This window comes from Triticum dicoccoides, chromosome 7B (genome assembly GCF_002162155.2).
Source record: "Triticum dicoccoides isolate Atlit2015 ecotype Zavitan chromosome 7B, WEW_v2.0, whole genome shotgun sequence".
In the NCBI taxonomy this organism is placed as follows: Eukaryota; Viridiplantae; Streptophyta; class Magnoliopsida; order Poales; family Poaceae; genus Triticum; species Triticum dicoccoides.
In genome coordinates this window covers 398,074,437-398,098,306 of record NC_041393.1, presented here as the reverse complement: position 1 = coordinate 398,098,306, position 23,870 = coordinate 398,074,437, and positions in this window count along the sequence as shown.

The following is a 23,870-nucleotide window of genomic DNA, read 5'->3' as shown; positions in this document are numbered from 1 at the left end:
CACAATCGCAGTAGTTCTCCCTGCGCTACCTTAGACGATATAGCGGAACGTAAGGTACCAAAACAATGGAGCCGGGCAAACCCAACTATTGACCCAAGACATGATTGGGAGTTGATGCATATAGTGCTATAAGTTCGGGCTGCCGCACTGTCGAAAGTGTTCGGACTTTCCTTGCCAGGTTATGGGGTACTGAAGCCCCCTGGCAAACTGGTCGTGCCGAAATGCACAGGTATAATAAATAAGCAGTAAATAAAAAGGGGCAAATAAACTTAATAGCAAGCTGACGTTGTATGTTATTTTCCCTTGTTATTCAAATGATATGTCAAAGCATACATGTACAAGTAGTGGATAAGCATGATAGGACTGTTTGACACATCCTGACCAGGAGCGGGCTGTATGCGGGTATGTAAAAACAGGTATAACGATCGTTATCAGAGACCACCTGAGGATTCCCTCGTATGCCAAAGCTTCTTGTCCTCCTGGTGTGTCCGTCCCGCTATATGTCCGATAGCCGGTCTTTTGGAAGAGCCTACTGAAGATAGGGACCTGAAAGAAAAGGGGGTGCCAAAATGCGCGTGTCCTGGGGCGGTCGAACCGCATTGAGGACCGCGTCATGGTCGTGCCTCCGCCTATGCCCATGGTATTTTAAGTGCGTAGTTGTGTACGCGTGGCACGAATGTCCCCGCTTGGCTGGGACTAGGGCGGAGGCCGAATTGCTAGTCGAGCTCTGGTTGTGCCGGACGATCCTGTAGCAGAGTACTCCGGACTCGCTTGGCGGTATCCGGGTTCTTTATCGCCGAATTGGTTGTTTTCCTAAGAAGGCTGTTTTGCACTTTCGCCGCTAGGGCCGCAGTGTGCTCCTCCGTACGAAGCGAGCACTCTGTGTTTCCATTAATTGTAATAATCCCACGAGGTCCCGGCATTTTGAGCTTGAGATATGCATAATGCGGTACCGCGTTGAATTTGGCAAATGCGGTTCGTCCGAGCAGTGCATGATAGCCGCTGTGGAAGGGGACGATGTCGAAGATTAACTCCTTGCTCCGGAAATTGTCCGGAGATCTGAAGACCACTTCTAGTATGATTGAGCCCATGCAACAGGCCTCTACACCGGGTATGACACCCTTGAAAGTGGTTTTTGTGGGCTTGATCCTTGAGGGGTCAATGCCCATTTTGTGCACTGTGTCCTGATATAGCAGGTTCAGGCTGCTGCCGCCGTCCATGAGGACTCGTGTGAGATGGAATCCGTCGATGATGGGGTCAAGGACCAATGCGGCCGAACCACCATTAGAGATACTGGTAGGATGGTCCCTGCGATCGAAAGTGATCGGACAAGAGGACCATGGGTTAAATTTTGGGGCGACTGGCTCCATCGTGTAGACGTCCCTTAGTGCACACTTCCGTTCCCGCATGGGGATATGGGTTGCGTATATCATATTCACTGTTTTCACCTGGGGAGGGAATTTCTTCTGTCCTCCCATGTTCGGCGGTCGGGCCTCCTCGTCGTCGTCGCTATGCAGCCCCTTTTTCTTGTTCTCGGCATTCAACTTGCCGGCCTGTTTAAACACCCAACATTCCCTATTGGTGTGGTTGGCTGGTTTATCAGGGGTGCCGTGAATTTTACATGAGCGATCGAGTATGTTGTCCAAACTGGACGAGCCCGGACTGTTTCTCTTGAATGGCTTTTTCCGCTGTCTGGATTTAAAGCCCCTGAATCCGGCATTGACTGTCGTGTCTTCGGCGTTGTCGCCATTATTGTGACGTTTGTGTCTATTCTGTCGCGGCTTCCCATTGCTATCCCTGGCGTCTGAATCGCCTGAGTTTTTGGGTGTGACGTTGCTGCGAACCAGGCAGCTGTCCTTGCTCGTGCAGAAGTGGGTCATGATTGTCGTGAGGGTGGGTCATGAGTGTCGTGAGGGCTGCCATGACTTTGGCTTCTCTTGGCCGAGGTGTCGGGCGAGCCATTCATCTCGGATGTTATGCTTGAAGGCTGCTAAGGCTTCGGCATCCAGACAGTCGACAATTTGGTTCTTTTTAGTTAGGAACTGAGTCCAGAATTTCCTGGCTGACTCTCCGGGCTGCTGGGTTATGTGGCTTAAGTCATCAGCATCCGGTGGTCGTACGTAAGTGCCCAGGAAGTTATCGAGGAATGCGTCTTCCAGATCCTCCCAACTGCCGATGGAGCTTGCTGGCAGACTATTAAGCCAATGCCTAGCCAGTCCTTTAAGCTTAAGTGGTAGGTACTTTATGGCATGTAAGTCATCGCCGCGGGCCATGTGGATGTGCAGAAGAAAGTCTTCGATCCATACCGCGGGGTCTGTTGTGCCATCGTATGATTCAATATTTACGGGTTTAAACCCTTCTGGGAATTCGTGATCCATAACTTCATCGGTGAAGCATAGGGGGTGTGCGGCGCCTCTATGCCGGGCTACATCCCGGCGTAGTTCAAATGAGTCCGGTCTATTGTATTCGGCCCGGCCGGACTTTAGATTATTGTATCCGGCGTGACGGTCATCATCATGTCTTGTGGCGCGCCCCCGTGACCCGTAGATCGATCTTGACTTTGCTGCTTTGTTTTCCAATACTTCTCGCATGTCCTTCGTGTAGCCCCGGGCCTTGGTGTTATCGTTTGATTGGCGGCAGGGTGCGGTCTGGACTTCAGGCTGGTACACCGTTTTGTTGCGACCGTGGGGCGGCCGGTCAGCCACATCATGCGCTAGTAGTGTGGGCTTTAAAGCCTCCTCCTCAAGTTGAGGTAGCAGCCTGCGCTTTGGGTAGCTTTTGCTAGGGCGCTCGAGTCCGTATTCCTCGGCGGCCAGGACATCAGTCCATGTGTCAGTTAGCAGATCTTGATCAGCTTGAAGCTGTTACTGCTTTTTCTTCAGGCTTTTTGCAGTGGCTATAAGCCGGTGTTTGAACCGCTCCTGCTCGACGGGATCCTCCGGCATGATGAATTCTTCACCGCCAAGGCTCACTTCGTCTTCGGAGAGAGGCATGTAATTATCATCCTCTGATTCTCCACCAGTTGCCTGTTCTTTAGGGCTAGCTTGCCCATCCTCTTGTTCGGCCATCTGGAGGCCTGGCTGGGCAGGATTGTCTTCATCTTCTGCACCATTCAGATTATTATCTCTTGTGTCGGTATCACTGTTTTTGCTGTGGCAGGGCTTGGAGCGGCGCCGATGATGCCGGTGTCTAGATTGCTTCCCCAAGGGGTTATCTTCCATTGCCTCATCGCCATTGTTTTCTTTAGGGGTGTCCACCATATAAATATCATATGATGAGGTGGCGGTCCAGCGCCCTGTAGGCGGTGGTTCCCATTCTTCTCTTGCATCATCGTCCATGCCGTCGATGTCTTCGGAGTCGAAGTCAAGCACGTCGGTTAAATCATCGACAGTGGCTATAAAGTGGGTGGTGGGTGGGGGACGAATTTCTTCATCGTCCACTCCCCACTCGAGCCGGACATAGTTCGGCCAAGAATCTCCTGACAAGGACAGAGACCTTAATGAGTTCAGCACGTCACCCAGGGGTGAGTGGTGAAAGATATCTGCGGCAATGAACTCCATGACAGGTGCCCACTCTGATTCAATAGGCACGGACGCACGCGGTTCGGATCCTGCAATCGGAGACGAGTCCGGGGGTCCGATAACGCCACTCTCATAGGAGGTGGGATCAGTGTTCGGCTCCGACGCCGATGAGTGTGGGGCCTCCGTGGCGGGGTCCATCCACCCGTCCTCGGAAGGCATGATCTGCTCCGGATTGATTCCCGACGCCAATGCAGGTGCGATCTCCCGAATATTGTCCGACGGTAGATCAAAGTCACATCCGTCCTGACTGTTTAGCGCAGCTGTCATGGGCTCGAATCCGGCGAAGATCAAGTCTCTACGGATGTCGACGGTATAGTTTAAGCTTCCAAACCTAACCTGATGGCCAGGGGCGTAGCTGTCGATCTGCTCCAGATGGCCAAGCGAGTTGGCCCGCAGTACGAAGCCGCCAAATACGAAGATCTATCCGGGAAGGAAAAACTCCCCCTAGACCGCATCATTGAGGATGATTGAGGGAGCCATCAAGCCTTATCGCGACGTCACAGTGGAACTCTCAATGAAAGCACCAATGTCGGTGTCAAAACCGGCGGATCTCGGGTTGGGGGTCCCAAACTGTGCGTCTAAGGCTAATGGTAACAAGAGGCAGGGGACACAATGTTTTACCCAGGTTCAGGCTCTCTCGATGGAGGTAATACCCTACTTCCTGTTTGATGATCTTGATGATATGAGTATTACAAGAGTTGATGTACCACGAGATCGTAGAGGCTAAACCCTAGAAGCTAGCCTATGATTATGATTGTCCTTGTCCTACAAACTAAACCCTCCGGTTTATATAGACACCGGAGGGGGCTAAGGTTACATAGAGTCGGTTACAGAGAAGGAAATCTACACATCCGAATATCCAAGCTTGCCTTCCACGCAAAGGAGAGTCCCATCCGGACACGGGACGAAGTCTTCAATCTTGTATCTTCATAGTCCAATAGTCCGGCCAAAGTATATAGTCCGGTTGTTCGAGGACCCCTTCATCCAGGACTCCCTCAAGGGCCCCTCCCATTTTGGTTTGATCTTATCCTTTTTCTTCTTCAGGAGGAGCAAAACAAGGTCATGACGTTATATGTCTGAGCCTGCACTTCTCTGCTTTGGAATCGCCTGGCCTGTTTTTGTTAAAATGTGGAACAGGCCTTTGCGACATTGCACTCCTCTTCGAGTCCGTCTAGGTCATCCTGCCGATCGAGCTCGGCTTCTCGCGCCTCGTACATGCACACTCGAGATGATTCATGAATAATGTCACAGGGCAATACAGCTTTTGCGTCATACACCATAAAGAAAGGTGTATATCCGGTCGTTCGATTAGGCGTGGTCTGCAGCCCCCAGAGTACGGAATCGAGTTCCTCAACCTAGTGCTTATCTGATTATCGTAAGGAGTGCACCAGTCTGGGCTTAATGCCACTCATTATCAACCTATTGGCACGTTCGACTTGACCGTTTGTTTGAGGGTGGTACACGGATGCATAGTCGAGTTTAATGCCCAATTTAGCACACCAGTTTTTCACCTCATCAGTTGTGAAATTGGAGCCATTAGCAGTGATGATACTGTGCAGGACACCATAGTGGTGTACCACACCAAATATAAAGTCAACCACTGGCCCTGCTTCAGCTATTTTTATTGGTTTGGCCTCTATCCATTTAGTGAATTTATCTACCATCATCAACAAATGTTTCTTTTTGTGGCTTCCCCCTTTAAGGGGACCGACCATATCAAGCCCCCAGACCGTGAAGGGCCAGGTGATGGGGATTGTTCTTAAGGCAGTGGGAGGCATATGACTTTGGTTTGCAAAAAGCTCACAGCCCACACAATGTTGGGCGAGGGCTTGTGCGTCTGCTTGGGACGTTGGCCAGAAAAAACCTGCCCTGAAAGCTTTGCTTACGAGGGCCCGAGCTGCGGCATGATGACTGCCCAGACCAGCATGTATTTCTGCCAAGAGTTGTCATCCCTCTTCTTCGGAGATACACCATTGGAGGAGTCCGGTAGTGCTCTTCTTGTACAGTTCACCCTCGTGCACTTTGTAGGCTTTAGAGCACCGAACTATGTGACGGGCTTCATTTTGATCGTCAGGAAGCTCCTGCCTATTAAAGTAGGCTAGGAAAGGTTCAGTCCATGGAGCAATAATAGACATGATCTCATGAGCAGAGGGTGTTATTTCGGCATCCGAACCCCCTATGGTATCTGCATTGTGTTCGGCTGCTGGGGTGTGACCAGGTCTGTACTAGCTTCTCTCCTCTCGCCCTGCCACACTACATATGGCTTAAAGAGCCTTTCCACAAAGGTGTTAGGTGGGACAGGGCCGTGCTTGGCGCCCATGCGAGCGAGGATGTCAGCTGCCTTGATGAGGGCATCCCAGTACATCATGGTGTTCCCATGAAGGAGTAGGTGAAGCCCAACTTCAGGACTCCTCCAAGTTAGAGGTGTGCCAAAGGGGTGACCAAACCATGTACTAGGTCGGTTCTAGTTTTATCTATTTTTATTTCTAGGTCATGTTATGGGTCAGTTAGGATTTTTATTTTGTGTGTTTTGGTGTGGGCCTGTCCAACCGACTAATTTTCTAATGCCTATATAAGGAGGCCGGTGGCTAGGTTTAGAGGGGGTCAAATTTTTAGATTGAGTTTTGAACATTGTGTCCACGTGGTGAATCATCCCTCCGGGGACGGCGATGCTATTTATCAAATAAAGTGATGATTGCGTGAAGGTTATTGTGTGATCAAGGATTATCGTGCCAAGGTTACAGGCGTGTTGTTCATCTCCACATTGCTTGTTGGATTCGTTTCCTCATCTTCAGGTTGCGTGGATTGATCCCATTATTAGAAGGTTTGCTATTCGCTTGTCTTGCGGTGAAGGATCGGGCAAAAACTATAGGATCATCACATTGATCCTTATTATGTGGTATCAGATTACTGGGTTTCTCACTATGAGTTCATCCTTTTGAGATTGCATCGTTGCCGCCAGTCTGTTCTGCAGAGAGTTCTTGTTGATCACGGTGCAAATTGTTGTTCGCGAGGAGATTAGTGGCGGCAAATTCGCGAGGGCTGAGCGTGCTTGGATCTACGTCTCGGCGGAGTTTGTCTTCAAGTCAGATCAAATTGAGGGTATCGGTGCCATCAATTTTCCTTGCAATCTTGCGGATGTTTGGCCGCTGGATAGGAAGGATGCGCTATTTTTGGCTGTTTTCGTCTGACTCCGGATTTTCAGGAAGCAAAGCAATTTGGTTGGTACGTGATGGAGTACTAATTAGTTTTGGAGTTTTGCGATCAGCTTGCCAGATTTTTAAATTAACTAAATCCTAATTAGTTAAGGAAGGAGAGAGAAAGTTGTCTTGTTTCAGTCTGTTTGGAAACCAACTCACGGTAGAGTCGGGCTCGTGGTAACAAAAAAAATACTGCAATTTTATTTTCTATTGGCTAGATCTGGAAGATGCCTTCGGCATGGTTTTTTCGGCTGGATGAGAAGTCTAAGGAACGTGCTTAAACTGAGATAGCTGATATACAAAAGATCATTAAAGAGATGCGGGCAAAATTTAAAAAGCCCACTACAGTTTTTCCCGTGCATACTGTGTAGCATTCTGCAAAAGTAATTTCCAAGGACACATCCATGGAGAAGATAGATGATGTTAACAACGACAACGAGGCAACGACAATACATATTGGTTCTAAGGAGGACAAGGCTGATGTTGACATGATTTCGGTGGATGATGTTGTACCATTGATTGGGCTATATGTGCAGCTCAAGCGGGTACATGGTGATGCTTGCATGACAGTTGATAGAAGCCAGCATTGGAATTTATTTCAGACGCAGTGCATGATCAAGGGCAAGGCGTGCAAGTTGATGATTGACGGTGGCAGCTGTACCAATGGCATAAGCAAGGCAATGGTGGCATCTTTGGGATTGTCCACTTGGCGTATTCCTGAACCTAAGCATCTAGAGTGGTTGAATAGCTATGGTATGTTGAATGTTACACATAAGGCGCGTGTGCCATTTACAATTGGTGAGTATACTGATGATGTGGAATGCGATGTATTGCCATTGGAGGTGTGCGGATTGTTACTTGGGCGTCCTTGGCAGTATGATCACAATGCTATCCATGCTGGGAGACCAAATACATATACATTTTTGCATGAGGGAAAACAACGAACGTTGAAGCCTATGACAGATGATCATATCAAGTCTGATGTGGTGTTAGTGGTGTGCAAGGAGAAAGTGCACAAGGCCAAGCCACAACAAAGGATAGTTGAGATTCTGGAGAAGGAGCATGATGACAAGCTAGTTGTGCCTATTGGTGACAAGTCGGTTGATGTTAAACCTCATAGTGGTGAGATGACAAAGATTGCAGCTAGTCCTACACTTCCAATTTGTGTTGGTCAAGTTGTTCAAATAGATGATAGTTGTGTTACTCGTGTCTCGGTGCTTATGGAGGAGTGGGTAGTACACCGCATGTTTGTTGGACCAGTTGGGCGGAGATTTGTTGGAGCAGTTATGCGTATGCACACAGGCAAAGATGGATGTGTTTGTCAATTGTGTGGCCCAGGCATTACTCCTATTTTGCAGGGTTGTACAACGAAGTTCCACGTTCAACGACAACGAGCTCCATCGACAGTGGAGAAGAAGAAGCTGATGGTGCCTAAGTCCAAGCTTATGTGGCGACGGAAGGCGGTGCCACTCGCTGTGACAAGTACAACTAGCCGAGAGGGAGGAGGTGGTGTGGCAGGTCAGCAAGACTTGCAGATGGCGGCGAAGCATGCCATTATTGCTAATTTGATGCCACTCATTAGATAAGACCCTCCAACATTGAGGACAACGCCTTTTCAAGGGGGGGGGAGGATGATGAGGGCATCCCAATACCTCATGTTGTTCCCATGAAGGAGGAGGTGAAGCCCAACTTCAGGACTCCCCCAAGTTAGAGGTGTGCCAAAGGGGGTGACCAAACCATGTACTAGGTTGGTTCCAGTTTCATCTATTTTTATTTCTAGGTCATGTTATGGGCCACTTAGGATTTTTATTTTGTGTGTTTTGGTGTGGGCCTGTCCAACCGACTAGTTTTCTAATGCCTATATAAGGAGGCCGGTGGCTAGGTTTAGCGGGGGGGTCAAATTTTTAGATTGAGTTTTGAACATTGTGTCCACGTGGTGAATTATCCCTCTAGGGACGACGATGTTGTTTATCAAATAAAGTGATGATTGCGTGAAGGTTCTTGTGTGATCAAGGATTATCGTGCCAAGGTTAGAGGTGTGTTGTTCATCTCCACGTTGCTTGCTGGACTCGTTTCCTCATCTTCAGGTTGTGTGGATTGATCCCGTGATTAGAAGGTTTGCTATTCGATTGTCTTGCAGTGAAAGATCGGGCAAAAATAGTAGGATCATTGAGGGAGTCCTGGATTAGGGGGTATCCGGATAGCCGGACTATATGCTTTGGCCGGACTATTGGACCGTGAAGATACAAGACTCAAGACTCCGTCCCGTGTCCGGGTGGGACTCTCCTTTGCGTGGAAGACAAGCTTGGCGATTCGGATATTATATTTCCTTCTTTGTAACCGACTCCATGTAAACCCTAGCCCCCGCCGGTGTCTATATAAACCGGAGGGTTTAGTCTTTAGAGGGACGATCACAATCATAATCATCATAGGCTAGTTTCTAGGGTTTAGCCTCTACGATCTCGTGGTAGATCAACTCTTGTAATACCCATATCATCAATATCAATCAAGCAGGAAGTAGGGTTTTACCTCCATCGAGAGGGCCCGAACCTGGGTAAAACATTGTGTCCCTTGCCTCCTATTACCATCAGCCTTAGACACACAGATCGGGACCCCCTACCCGAGATCCACCGGTTTTGACACTGACATTGGTGCTTTCATTGAGAGTTCCTCTGTGTCGTCGCTGCAAGGCTTGATGGCTCCATCAATCAACAACAACATGGTCCAGGGTGAGACTTTTCTCCCCGGACAGATCTCCATGTTCGGCGACTTCGCACTGCGGGCCAATTGGCTTGGCCATCTGGAGCTGATCGATAGCTACGCCCCTGGCCACCAGGTCAGGTTCGGAAACTTGAACTACATGGCCAATATCCACGGAGACTTGATCTTCAGTGGATTTGGGCCTACGCCAGGAGCGCTGGACAGTCACGATGAGCACGGCTTAGACCTGTTGTCGGACAATGGTCAGGATATCGCCCCTGCAGGAGCCCCGGACCTAAATCCGGAGCAGATTGCGTCGCCCGAGGACGGGTGGATGGACCCCGCCCCAGAGGCCGCACACTCATCGGTGGTAGAGCCAAACACAGGCCTCACCCCCAAGGAAGCCTGTGACACCGGACCCCCGGACTCGTATCCGGTTGTAGGTTCCAGTCCGCGCACTCCCGAGACCGCCGAATCTGGTTGGGTTCCGGTAATGGAGTTCACCGCTGCGGATATTTTCCAGTGCTCGCCCTTTGGCAACATGCTGAACTCATTAAATTCTCTCTCTTTGTCAGGAGACTCCTGGCCGAACTATGTCCGGCTCAAGGGGGAAGAAGGTGACGAAGAAATCTGTTGCCCACCCACCACCCACTTCATAGCCACTGTTGACGATGTATCAGACATGCTTGACTTCGACTCCGATGATACCGATGGTATGAATGTCGGCGCAGGAGACGATTCAGAACCAACGGGGCGTTGGACTACCACCTCGTCATATGATATATATATATATATATATATATATATATATATATATATATATATATATATATATATATATATATATATATATGGTGGATACGCCTAAGGAGGACGACGGCGACAAACCATAGGACAAAACCCCCGGGCAAAGGCCAAAACGATGGCGCAGACGCTGCTCCAAGTCCAGCAATAGTAAAAGTAGCGATAACAGCGCCAGAAAGATCATCACCCCAGTCAACTCCGAAGACAACAATGACCATATGGGCCCAGCAATGGAGCAGGATGAGCCAGGTCACGCCGAACACAGCTCAGAGCAGACGCCCGATCACAATGATCCCGAGGGACGAATTCATCAAACCGCCTTGGGACAAGAGCACAGTCCGGATGACGATGCATTCATCATCCCGGAAACACGCTTGGAACGAGATAACCTCCACAGAAGGCTTATGGCCACTGCAAGAAGTCTAAAGAAGCAGAAGCAAAGGCTCAAGGCCGCACAGGAAATGCTCAATCGCAGATGGAATAAAGTGCTAGACACTAAAGAAAAGTACGGCGACGATCGCCACACAAAGAGCTATCCAAAACGCAAGCTGCTGCCAGAATTCGACAATGAGGCCGTTCCACCAAAGAACAACACGGACAGGAGGCCGGACAAACCACTCCATAACCGCAATAGAGCAGCTACCGACACCGCACACGATTTATGCGAGCTCCTGGATAAAAAAAGCCGGCGCGGCTAGGTGCATCTATGGATCTAAAGGACACACCCCGGCGCAGGACTATGGTCACCAAAACAATCATACCGATCGGATACCAGTTCGGAATCAGCATCGGACACAACAATAGCCGACCGTATGCCACAGCACGTCCAGATACAGAGGGGCCACTCACCCCCTGTGCTTCACCGAAGAGGTGCTGGACCATGAATTTCCACAGGGTTTTAAACTTGTGAACATAGAGGCATACGACGGAACGACAGACCCAGGGGTCTGGATCGAGGATTTTATCCTGCATATCCACATGGCTTGTGGGGACGACCTCCACGCCATCAAATACCTTCCCCTCAAGTTGAAGGGACCAGCTCGACACTGGTTGAAAAGCCTCCCTGAAAATTCAATTGGAAGTTGGGAGGAACTCGAGGACGCTTTCAGGGCCAATTTTCAAGGGACCTATGTCCGGCCTCCGAATGCGGACGATTTAAGTCACATAATTCAACAGCCCAGAGAGTCCGCCCGCAAGCTTTGGAACAGATTTCTCACTAAGAAGAATCAAATTGTCGATTATCCGGATGCCGAAGCCTTAGTGGCCTTCAAACACAGCATCCGGGATGAGTGGCTCGCTAGACACCTCGGCCAAGAAAAGCCGAGGACAATGGCAGCCTTAACAAGCCTTATGACCCACTTTTGCCTAGATGAAAATAGCTGGTTGGCCCGTAAAGGCACCAGCGACCCAAGTACATCCGAAATTAGGGATGGCAACGGGAAGCCATGATGCAATAAAAACAAACGTCAAAACAAGGAAGAGAGTCCGGACAACACAACGGTCAACGCTGGATTCAGGGGCTCTCGACCCGATCAACAAAAGAAGCCATTTAAAGGCAGCAAAGAGGGACCGTCCGGCCTGAACAAAGTCCTGGACAAACTGTGCCAAATTCATGGCACCCCCGACAAACCTGCGAACCACACTCACAGAGAATGCTGGGTCTTCAAGAAGGCCGGCAAATTAAATTCCGAACACAAGGGAAGGGAAACACCAAGTGAAGACGAGGATGAGCCTCGCCAGCCGAACACTGGGGGACAGAAAAAATTCCCACCAGAGGTAAAAACAATAAACATGATCCACGCGACTCACACATCCATGAGAGGGCACGAATGCGCGCTCAGAGACGCATACGCTATAAATCCCGTCATACCCAAACTTAACCACTGGTCGGCCTGTCCGATCACTTTTGATCACACGGACTGCCCGACTAGTATTCGGCGCGAAGGATCAGATGCCTTGGTGCTCGACCCAACAATCGACGGATACCATCTTACTCACGTTCTCATGGACGGCGGCAGTAGTCTTAATCTAATATACCAGGACACTGTCTGCCGGATGGGGATAGACCCATCCAGAATCAACCACAGTAACACCACCTTTGAAGGGGTGATACCAGACATTGAAGCCAACTGTAGGGGCTCCCTCGTACTGGAGGTAACACTCGGTTCCCCAGGCAACTCAAGAAGCGAAGAACTACTCTTCACCATCGCCCCCTCCAAAGCGGCTATCATGCATTGCTTGGGAGAACGACCTTCGCCCGCTTCAACGCGGTACCACACTACGCCTACCTTAAGCTCAAGATGCCCGGTCCACGTGGCATCATCACCGTTAATGGAAACACAGAGCGTTCCTTACGCGCGGAAGAGTACGCGACGCCTCTAGCCGCCGGACTCTAAGCGGCCTCTAATACCTGAAAAAATGACTGGTCGTTAAGACCACGGACACGGTTAGACGAGTCCGGCAGCCCAGATAAACCTTATCTAGGCGCCACACATGTAATCCCATAGGGGACACCAGGGGCTATAGATAATTAATAAAGCCCAATCTTCGGCGTGACCTTATTAACATGCCACTGTCTTACACTTTTACTATCCATTAGTGATAGCCAACTTTTCGCATGCTTACGTCATTACTCTTCTACATGAGTTTTTCTTTTTACAGACACCATTTGTGCGACACCCTCCCAGGACATGGCACAACGGAGATAAAGGCGCAGACGTGCAGCAGGGCCCTGCTCAAAGGTTTCTATTTAGATTAAGCCCCTGTGTATACCTTTTTATTGTCTCTTGTTGTTTACACATCCCATGGGTACTATACCCACAGAGGGTACTGCCGTTATTGGCATTTCGCCACGGCAGACTAATGCACGTACCTGGAAATAAAGGGTTCATAATAAAAGGGCATTCTTCAGCCCATTTTATGTTGCAAAGTCCGAATACCTTCGGGAGTGTTCGGCGTCACGAGTTTGGCCTTATATGCATCAGCTCTGAATCATGTCTTTGGTCAAATGTTGGGTTTGCCGCCTTACGTTCCGCTCTTATCGGCTAAGGCAGCCAAAGGAGAACTACTGCGATTGTGCCCTGGTTATTCTAGATGAGCACCTCAGTAGAGAAAGCCGAAAACTGACTGTCATGATAAAGCGAGAGACTGTTCAACCACTCGAAGACTTATCGGAATCTTTAGGATTCCTCCGCATTAACGAAGGACCGTTTCCCAGTCATGTACAAACGCGCCCGTATTCGGATGCACGCGAAGGTACCAGGGGCTACATAGTAGCCCCACCGTCAAACTCCAATGGCTAAGTGAAAGTGTTAAAGCTATATAGTCCGGTTGCCTAGTTTGACATGCGATCACCTCCTTAATGGACCAAGACGTTGGATCACGTGTGATTATGCATATTCTTGCGAACACCCCCGCATTGTATGCGTGGGGGCTGAAGCCAACGACTGCTAACTTTCAGATTAAATTTATACATAAAACGGCCGCACAGGAGGCACCACAATACTTTCGGGAAAAAAGTATAAAAATAGCCTTCATAATTAGATATAGCATTGTTTTTACAATGAAACGATTTGTCACTCGAACATGACATTCTTCGAGCACTAAGCCTCTGTTAGGCGAGCACCTTCTGTTACCTGCTCCAAGTAGTGCTCGACCGGATCCTGGCCTCCCGCCGGATTCTGGGTCGCAATGATGGTGGCCTCCATATCTGTCCAATATGCTTTCATGCGGGCAAGCGCCATCCGTGCACCCTCTATACACACCGACCTCCTCATGGCATCGATCTGTGATACGGCGCCAAGGAATTTTTGAACTAAACCAAAATAATTGTCCGGCTTAGGCTCCTTCGGCCAAAGATGGTCTATTACAGATCGCATTGCAAGACCGGACATCCTATGAAGCTCAGCCACAGCAGCCATCTTCTCACTCAACGGCAATGGGCGCACGGGAGCATTGAGTTGCCACCAGAACAGCTTCTCCACTTCTTTATCATCTTGATCCTTGAAAAACTTGGCCGCATCAGCCGTGCTCTTCGCCAAGTCCGCGTACGCGTCTGCAGGGCTCCAGCGTCGATCCAGAGGAGCATACTTCGGATCTAAAAACTTCATCCGCAATAAGTAGGGGTTTCCAGCCGCGATTTCTCCGGCCTGGCGAAGCTCCTCCCGCGCATCCCTGCTTTCAGACCGCGTCTCCTTGGTCGTATCAAGTGCCTTCTTCAGGTCAGCCAAATTCGCATGATTTTCTTTTTCAAAAAGCTCATATCAGTTGGTGGCATTTTCTAGTTCCACAGCCATTTCGGCTATTCTGTCTTTGCTCCGGTGATGAGAAGCATGTTCGGCTCTCAACTCTTCGGCCGCCTTTAGGGCAGCCGCATTGCTAGCCCGGGCCTGTTCCTTGGCCAGGGCAAGTTCCGCCCTCAGGGCTTCCACGGCAGCAGCACCGTCTACAGTCCAAGCATATAACATTAGCATTATGCCCCTCTCAGTTTTTCCTATAAAAAATAATAAGGAAAGCAGAGCACATACCTTGTGACTCGTTAAGCCGCTCGTTCACCAGTGTGATATCGGCATCAATAGCCCCAATCTGCCTACTTAGTTCGGCAACTTCAACGGACCAGTCAGCTGCCGGATCCTTAGACACCTGCGCATAAATACAGCGCAATCATTACTTACACAATATGATCCTCCGTTTGCCGCCTAGGGCGGGCAACCAGAGTCTTTGGGGCTACTATCCATATGGAGCACACCTAGCGCGTGCGTCACAGCCAAAAATCACGTATTTTTCATGACATACCTCAAAACCTCTGAGCAGGCTCGTAAGGGCTTCATTCAACCCGCTTGTGGCAGCGGAAATCTTCTCGAGCACCGTGCTCATTAATGAATGGTGCTCCTCCGAGAGAGCAGCCCGCTCCAGGCCCGTCAGTGTGTCCGGCCGGACACCGAACTGGGACGGACCCTTCTCATCGCCCCCCGTGGGAGCCGAACGCTCCGGGCTCAGGGCGGCCGAAGGATTAGCTTCTGGCTTCGGCAGATCCGGACTCCTCCGTGACGACACCTTGGGGTCGCCCGCCTCATGAGGCGGAGAGGTTGGTGGGGTCTCACTCTCCATCATCTCCGGAAGGAGATGCCCCAAAGACGAACTCTGTCGAGAAGAGCTGCTAGCCGGACTGCAAAGAATGGATCCTGGTTATTGTTCTCGGAAAAAAGCAGTACCTTCGTATTTACGATTAACTTACAGCTCGGCTGAGGGTTGGCCCGTTGGCGGGTGTCGGTGTCAAAACCGGCGGATCTTGGGTAGGGGGTCCCGAACTGTGCGTCTAGGCGGATGGTAACAGCAGACAAGGGACACAATGTTTTTACCCAGGTTCGGGCCCTCTCGATGGAGGTAAAACCCTACTCCTGCTTGATTAATATTGATGATATGAGTAGTACAAGAGTAGATCTACCACGAGATCAGAGAGGCTAAACCCTAGAAGCTAGCCTATGGTATGATTGTTGTTCGTCCTACGGACTAAAACTCTCCGGTTTATATAGGCACCGAAGAGGGTTAGGGTTACACAGAATCGGTTACAAGGGTAGGAGATCTACATATCCGTATCGCCAAGCTTGCCTTCCACGCCAAGGAAAGTCCCATCCGGACACGGGACGAAGTCTTCAATCTTGTATCTTCATAGTCCAGGAGTCCGGCCAAAGGTGATAGTTTGGCTATCCGGACACCCCCTAATCCAGGACTCCCTCAGTAGCCCCTGAACCAGGCTTCAATGACGACGAGTCCGGCGCGCATATTGTCTTCGACATTGCAAGGCAGGTTCCTCCTCCAAATACTTCATAGAAGATTTTGAACACAAGGATAGTGTCCGGCTCTGCAGAATAAGTTCCAGATACCACCGTAGAGAGAATAATATTCACACAAATTCAATCTGCTAACGTATTCCGTGGCGTGACATCACACCGCGGCCAAGCCTTTATTCGAATCGTTTTATTGTCCCACCTCAGCGCGTTTAGCGAGGCGGTTTCCTTGGCATGTCTTGTCAAAGCAGAGATCGTGTCCCCTCATTCCGGGATTCTCATCAATACGGGCGTGAGTAACCCAACCGCACCATTGATTACGGCGCTTGGGAGATAAGTGAGTTTTACCAGGATGGTGGGGACGCATAGCTTCGTCCGCCCATATAAGAGGATAAGGATCCACTCTTTCCATTTACGCCTTCTTCCTCCTTTGCTTATCCATCTCCGCGCACTCGAGCTCCAGCGCCCAAGTCCACACATCTCGCCTCAACCTTCCCCAGCCATGTCCGGAGGGGGAGGCAAGTGGATGATCTCCTCCGTCATGGAGGGACACATAAAAAAGCTGCGGAAAGCCAGATACTTGTCCAGCGACATCGCACATCGGCTCCCCGACAAGGGGTAGCTTATCCCCACCCCCAGGCCCCATGAGAGGGTGGTGTTCCTCACCCATTTCCTCCGCGGACTAGGTTTTCCACTTCACCCATTTTTCTGGGGGCTCATGTTCTACTACGGCCTGGACTTTCACGATCTGGCCCCGAATTCATCCTCAACATCTCGGCGTTCATCGTCGTGTGCGAGGCCTTCCTCTGCATCCGGCCCCACTTCGGCTTGTGGCTGAAGACATTCAATGTCAAGCCGAAGGTAGTGGGCGGCCGCCAGGCGGAGTGCGAAGGTGCCATGATGGGCAAGATGCCCAACGTTATATGGCTCGAGGGCTCCTTTGTGGAGACCATAAAGGGGTGGCAATCGGGGTGGTTCTACATCACCGAGCTGCGTGACCCTAAATAGGTGGCGGACCCCAAATTCCAATATGGCTTCCCTACACGGCTCACCTCTTGGAAAGAGATGGGCCTGACATGGGGTAATTCGGAAGAGCTGACCGGACTCCAAACCTGCGTCCAAACCCTGGTGAACAAGAAGCTCAAGCTTGTCAACGTAGTCCAGGTCATGCTCATCCGTCGGATCCTCCCGTGCCAACAACGGGCCTTCAACCTATGGGAGTTTGATCTGGCACAGAACCAAACCTTGAGTAGGCTCTTCGACACTACGTACGAAAATGCTGGAAGGTGTTGTTCAAGGGCGCCGAGGCTCCCGCATCCGCTACCGAAGATCACAGATTCAGCTCGCAGCGTCAAGCCAGCGAGGTAAGCTATTTTACCCTTTACAGGACACTTGTTTTTCATAGTTTGACTCTATGCGGGATCTAAACTCCCTTACCTTTGACAGGCCTGGCAGAAGATGTCTGGGCAGGTTGACTGTCCGGCTCCCTTGCCAGAAGACCCAGCGGACGCCCGATTGACGGGGCTGCTGGTTCCGGCACCTCACGTGGTGCCGGAGAAGAAGGCCAGGAAGAAGGCCACAAGAACTCGAAAGAGTTCCCGGCGCCAGGTGTTATCGGACTCATCGTCCGATGACTCTGAGGCGGACTCCTCCCACGAAGACGAGGAGGAGGAAAAAGAGGCCTCTCCCCCAGCGGGGGGAGAGAAGAAAAGGAAGGCCGCCCCAACTGGGGAGGCCGGAGGGTCCAAGAAGGGAAGGACCCCTCCTCCGGACTACTCCACCAACGCCGACGACGGCGAAGAGGAGTGGCTACCGAGGGATAAGCCCCCGGCGACTTCGTAAGTATCCGGATACCAGAATAACTCATGGCGTTTCGTTTGTCGTATAGAGTCTCCTAACGCCGAATACAACCCTGTAGCCCGCCCAAGGACGGGCTCGACACTTCAACGAGCGGCTCCCTGGCTCCGTCGGATGTGAATAGCACTTCACTTCCGGCCGCCTCCTCTCCTCGCGCTGCGGACGATGCCGAGGTGGGGTCCCAAAAGGGGCCCAACCAAGAGGAGGGGGTCCCGGAGGCGCCGCAAGGCAACCTCCCGGACTCCGGGCATAAGGGGTGTCAAACCCCAAAGGGCTCTAAGTCAGGCCCCGGGCCGGACTCCACACTGGAACCTTCAGTGGTTCCGGAGTCCGGCAGGCGACCCCTTCGTAAGAAGGGCGAGACTATGACACCGGTGACCTCCGTCCAACCGGAGGCACCGGATAATTTGTTGGAGGCGCTTAATGGCGCCTCCATCGACGAGGAGCACCGCACTGTTATGAGTGTGGTGATCCAGAAAGTTCAGTCCGCCAAGAGCGGGCTGACCGAAGCCTGTGCCAGCCTTCTAATAGGCTTTGAGGTATGTATTTCAGATATGTAAAAAATATTACCACATAGACAGTAGCCCCTGATGCTCAGTTTGGTGTTCGGAAATAAAAGCCGAACTGAGGATCTAAAAAGATGTACGCAAGAGTCTAACATAGGTATGTCAATATGGGGAATGCAGGTTGCGCTGCTGACCTCTGCCGCACTGACTGCGGAGGTCGATTGTCAGGACCCCGACTCAATGCCACATCGATCTAGCATGTAACACCTCATATCACTTTGCAGCCTCACGCACGGTATCCCCACGGGTGTCGCCTTACCTTTGCCCGGGACCGTTTGCGCCTTTTGGCACACGTATATGATAGTGTCGCTAGCATCCATATGATAAGGAGCCCGGGCTGACATGGCTAGTCGTAAACCCAAAGTGGCACAAACTTACAGGGACAGGCATACATGACCCAGCAACGAACGTGTCGGTCATCAGCGAGTGAATCCGGGTTGTAGCAACTGGGCTAGCAGGACTCCGGTAAACCGGGCTGTAGCAGGCTAACAGGACTCCGGTAGACACCGCGTGACATTTCCCCGAAGGGACAGACACAGGAACGAAGAAGGACACATGCCGGCCAGCCTAAGTGTTCCGGAGCAGTAGCAAGCTACCAAGGCTCAGTGGAAGCACTAGGAGACATTTCCCGGTAAGAGAGGCTACCAAGGATAAACAACTAGATAGTCAGATCCCACACATACCAAGCATTTCAATAACATACACACAATATGCTCGATATGTGCAAATACAACATGGCATCACAACATGACTCTACAACTCAAGTATTTTATTCAATAGGCTCCGAGGAGCAAGATATTACAATCATGGGTCTCATGACCCAACATTCAGAGCAAACAAATCAAGCACAAGCGAAAGCTTAACATGTCTGAGTACAGACATCTACAAAAGAAAAAGGCTGAGAAGCCTGACTATCTACCAGATCCTGCCGAAGGCACAAGATTGTAGCTGAGGTAACAAGCTAAACGTCGAAGTCCACGCGGTACTACTAGCGAGTCTGAAGTCTCTCTGCAAAAACATAAATTAAGCAACGTGAGTACAAATGTACCCAGCAAGACTTACATCAGATCTAACTACATATGCATCATTATCAACAAGGGGATGGTGGGGTTTAACTGCAGCAAGCCAGCTTTGACTCGGTGGCTAACCTGAACTACGATTGCAAGTAACTCTTTTGAGGTGGCGCAAACGAGTCCACATATTCACCATATCAATACACCACTATGGATCCGCTCCCGTCTCCCTACGAGAACGCCATCCATAGCACTCACGCTTATCTTGCGTATTTTAGAGTATCCACTTTCACTTGTCTATGAACTGTACAGGCAACCCAGAAGTCCTTTACCGCGGACATGGCTATTTGAATAGATCATATTAACCCTGCAGGGGTGTACTTCTTCACACACGCTCCCACCACTTACCGCCGTTTACACGACATGTACTCGGCAACCTTCAAGCGGAAGCCCAGCGAGGGTGTCGGCCACGACCTGACTAACCACACAAGTCTCTCGTCCAGGTTTATAGCCTATTCGGGTTCCATCCGCAAGGAGATCCGGCCGGGGTGTCGCTCACGGCCCCAAACGATGTGTGCAGGGTTCCCAAGCCCACCATCCGGGTGCCACTTGGTACACCAGGCCACTGTGCCTAGTCTGTCCCAAGCCCACCTGTACTGGGTGCCACTTGGTAGACTACTAACACTACCTACAAACACCAGAAACTAGTTGCAACTCCTGGACAGAGATCATGTTGATTAATAAGTTGAGAGAGTCAATTAAGGATCCCAATGTGTGGTAGTAGTTGTTCATGGATCACAAACACAGAACTCAGTTCCTGAGGACGGCTGCAATGAGACAACCCACCATGTACTCCTACATGGCCTCTCACCGCTACCTTTACCAAATCGTGTTCACACACTTAGCTCACACACAGTAGGACATGTTCACACACCTCCAATTCATCCCCGATGAATCAGACCTGACTCAACTCTAAGCAGTAGCAGGCATGACAAAGAAGCATGAATGAGTAGGCACATCAGGGCTCAAACAACTCCTACTCATGCTAGTGGGTTTCATCTATTTATTGTGGCAATGACAGGTCATGCAAAGGATAAAGGGGTTCAGCTACCGTAGCAAGTAACAGTTGAATCGGTGTTGTCCTAATGCACTAAAAGAGAGCAGGAGCGAGAGAGTGGGATTTTATCGGAATGAACAAGGGGGTTTTGCTTGCCTGGCACTTCTGAAGATAATATAGTTCTTCATCGGTGTCATCGAACTCATCGTCGGAACGTCGTCTACTGAGAGGGGACAAATACCGGCAAACAAGGAAGAACACAATCAATGCAATGCAACAATATGATGCATGAATGTGACATGGCAATATGCTGTGGTTTTGAGCTAATGCAGCTAGCAACAAAGTTAAATGAAGTTGGTTTGAACCCTAAGTTCAAATCCAAACTCCATATGTGAAATTCAAATGACATTTATATGATTTGTGCTAAACAGCAGCTATAAGTTGTTCTAACATGCATGAGAATGGTACAGATGGATAGATTGGATTTTTCTGATCATTTTTCATATATAAATTATTTCATTCTGAGCTACGGTTGATTTTCTATGATTTTTAGAAGTTTAGGACATTTTTTGGAATTTCCTGGATTTATTTTAAATCCAGAAAATTGTTAATTGCGTCAGCATGACGTCGGGGTGACGTCAGCAGAGTCAACACGCCAGGTCCAGGTCAAACCTGACATGTGGGTCCCACGTGTCAGTGGTTAGTTGACTAACTAAAACAGAGTTAGTTAGTGTTAGGTTAGTCACTAATTTAGGTTAATTAATGCTAAACTAACCTAACTAAAATTAACAAGGGTGGCCCACATGTCAGTGACCCAGGGGGTCAAACTGGGCCCACCCAGTCAATGGTCAGCAGGTCAAACCTGCCGGCGTCGAGTCGCCGGCGAGGCCGAGACGACGGAGAGCGTCGGAAACGCTGCTCCGGCCACGGTTTGATGCGCGGGTGGGCGCTACGAGTAGCTGGCGATGTGGCGTATCCAACGGTGGCGGTGTTTGGTGCTGGGGTGGCTGGAGTTAACGACGGCGAGCACTTCCGCGGCGGCCGGAGTTCGGGCACGCTCGGACACGGCGTTTTGGTGCATGGGAGGACGAGCTGCGGGTTGCTACGGAGTCCTGCGGACTCGCTGAGCACGGGGGTAGGCTCGAATGCGTCGTGGGTGCGCTCTAGCTACGGCGGCGCCATGGCCGGCGGCAGGGAGCGTTCGGCTCCGGTGACTAGGGCGGCTAGAGGGTGCGTACGGGCACGGGGAACATGGGAGAAGAAGGCGGAGCTCACAGCGGGGTCGGAGACGGTCTCAGCGAGCTCGGGGAGGCGGAGACGGCGGCGATTCTCCGTGGCCGAGGAGGGGAACGGCGGAGCTGGTGGCACCCAGGGCTTCCGGCGCCTTCCGTCTTGGTGAGGAGGAAGAGGAGGACGAGGCGGGGCGTCTGGGCGCAGCGGCAGGGCGAGGGGTGGCCGGTGGCCACGAGTACGGCAACGATGACGACGAGCTCCGCTCGGTGGTGCGCGCAAGAGGGGAGCAGAAGAAGGGATGGGGTCCAGGGGGAGAAAGGAGAGGTGTAGGGGGGTGAGGGGGAGTGCGTGGCACTCGGGGCTGGCTCCAGAAGCGGCGGAAGCAGGAGGTGGCTCGGGCGCGTGCCGGCGCGCGGTGGCCACACGCCCTCCTGCCTACTGGCAGGAGGTTGAAGACGGTGGCGGCTGCGGTGGGCTGGGCCGCTGGAGTTGGGCCAGGTGGGCTGCGAGGTGAGCGCCAGGTACTTCTCTCTCTATCTCTCTTTTCCTGTTTTCTATTTTTCTGCAGCTTTGTGGCTTTATTAAAAATACTAAATCAATCCCAAAATCATGCAACTGCTCATGACCACTGTTAGAATATATCCTATAGTAAACATTTCAGTTTGGGATTATTTGAGCATTTAAAATATTTTATAGTATTTAAATGCCCAAATGCAAATAAGTAATGATTTAATTCAAAAATCCAAAATGGCCTAGAAATATGTGCATCATTTTTGGCAGAGGTTTTCACCTTTACCAGAAATCATGAACATTTCCAGAGGGCATTTTGGGTTTATTGAAAAAGATTTTATTTTGACCCTAGTTGAATTCGTTAGCTGCTAGGGTTTATCAGCCCCCATTTCAAGTTTCATAAAAAATTTAAACATGATGCATGGATGCTAAAGCAAAAACAAGCAAGGCCTGAACTGGGGATGTGACAACTCACCCCCACTAAACAAGAATCTCGACCCGAGATTCAAGCGTAGGGTAAGACGAAGGGGAACGCAACCTAACACAATCTTCACGATCCAGGTTGCCCTTCATAAGAACATTGATTCAATCACCATCATTGTCTCGATGTCTTCCTCTGAGAACTCCAACTATCAAGACAAGAAGAGGAAAGGAAAACTCTAGAAGAATTGATCTTCTCGAAGACCGAACAACTCAGGATCAACTCATGGGATGAGACATAGCAGCATCCCCCGAGCTGAGACACGAGGCATACATCTATAAGGATGGAGTGGAACAAATGACAAGGGTTCACTAGGTAGGTAACAATTTCGCGCTTAAGAAGGTGGTGAACAGTTGTCAACGTAGCAAGGAGTTGAGTTGCCATGATACCTTAATGAGACATCTTAGAGGAGGTGACTCGTGGAATCATCCCTTAAGTGGCAAAAGAATTTCTTTTGATACATAGATCATTGGAACTCTCCTCACCAGCCTGAGGCAATTTACGAACGATCGTTTGACAAGGTTCGGGAGAAAGACACACTCGGGCTAGAATGGATGATGTGGATTACCTTATTGAAGACAACATATTGGATGAATTTGCTTACCACCGGAAATGGAAGGGACCCATGGTAGAATGGCACATTGGCGGTGCAAGCTGGGAACAAAATGCAAATGCTGGGAATGATTCTGGTAACTGGGAAAGAACCCAACAGTAGAGAGTGAATCCACTGTTTGAAAGGGTCATAGCATTGCCGAGGAAACTGAGAGCACTATGCAATTAATGCCGACGATCAAACCTAGCACTTGCGTGTGCTCTCAAGAACTTGAGCATTTCCATAATCATCAAGGTTTTACCAATATCCGTGTCAAGGATCCTGGCAACACAACTTACTACCGTGATGAATGGTGATGGATGATGCAGATGCATAGGAAGATAACAGCTTCTCAGAGCTCACCTTAGCGAGGCCAAGGAATCAAAATCTGGATTGTTGACCGAGAAACATTTAGCACTCCGCTTCTAATGTCCTCCTTGATGTTCTACATACCACAGTCATAATTAAAGCATTAATGTGGCCATCA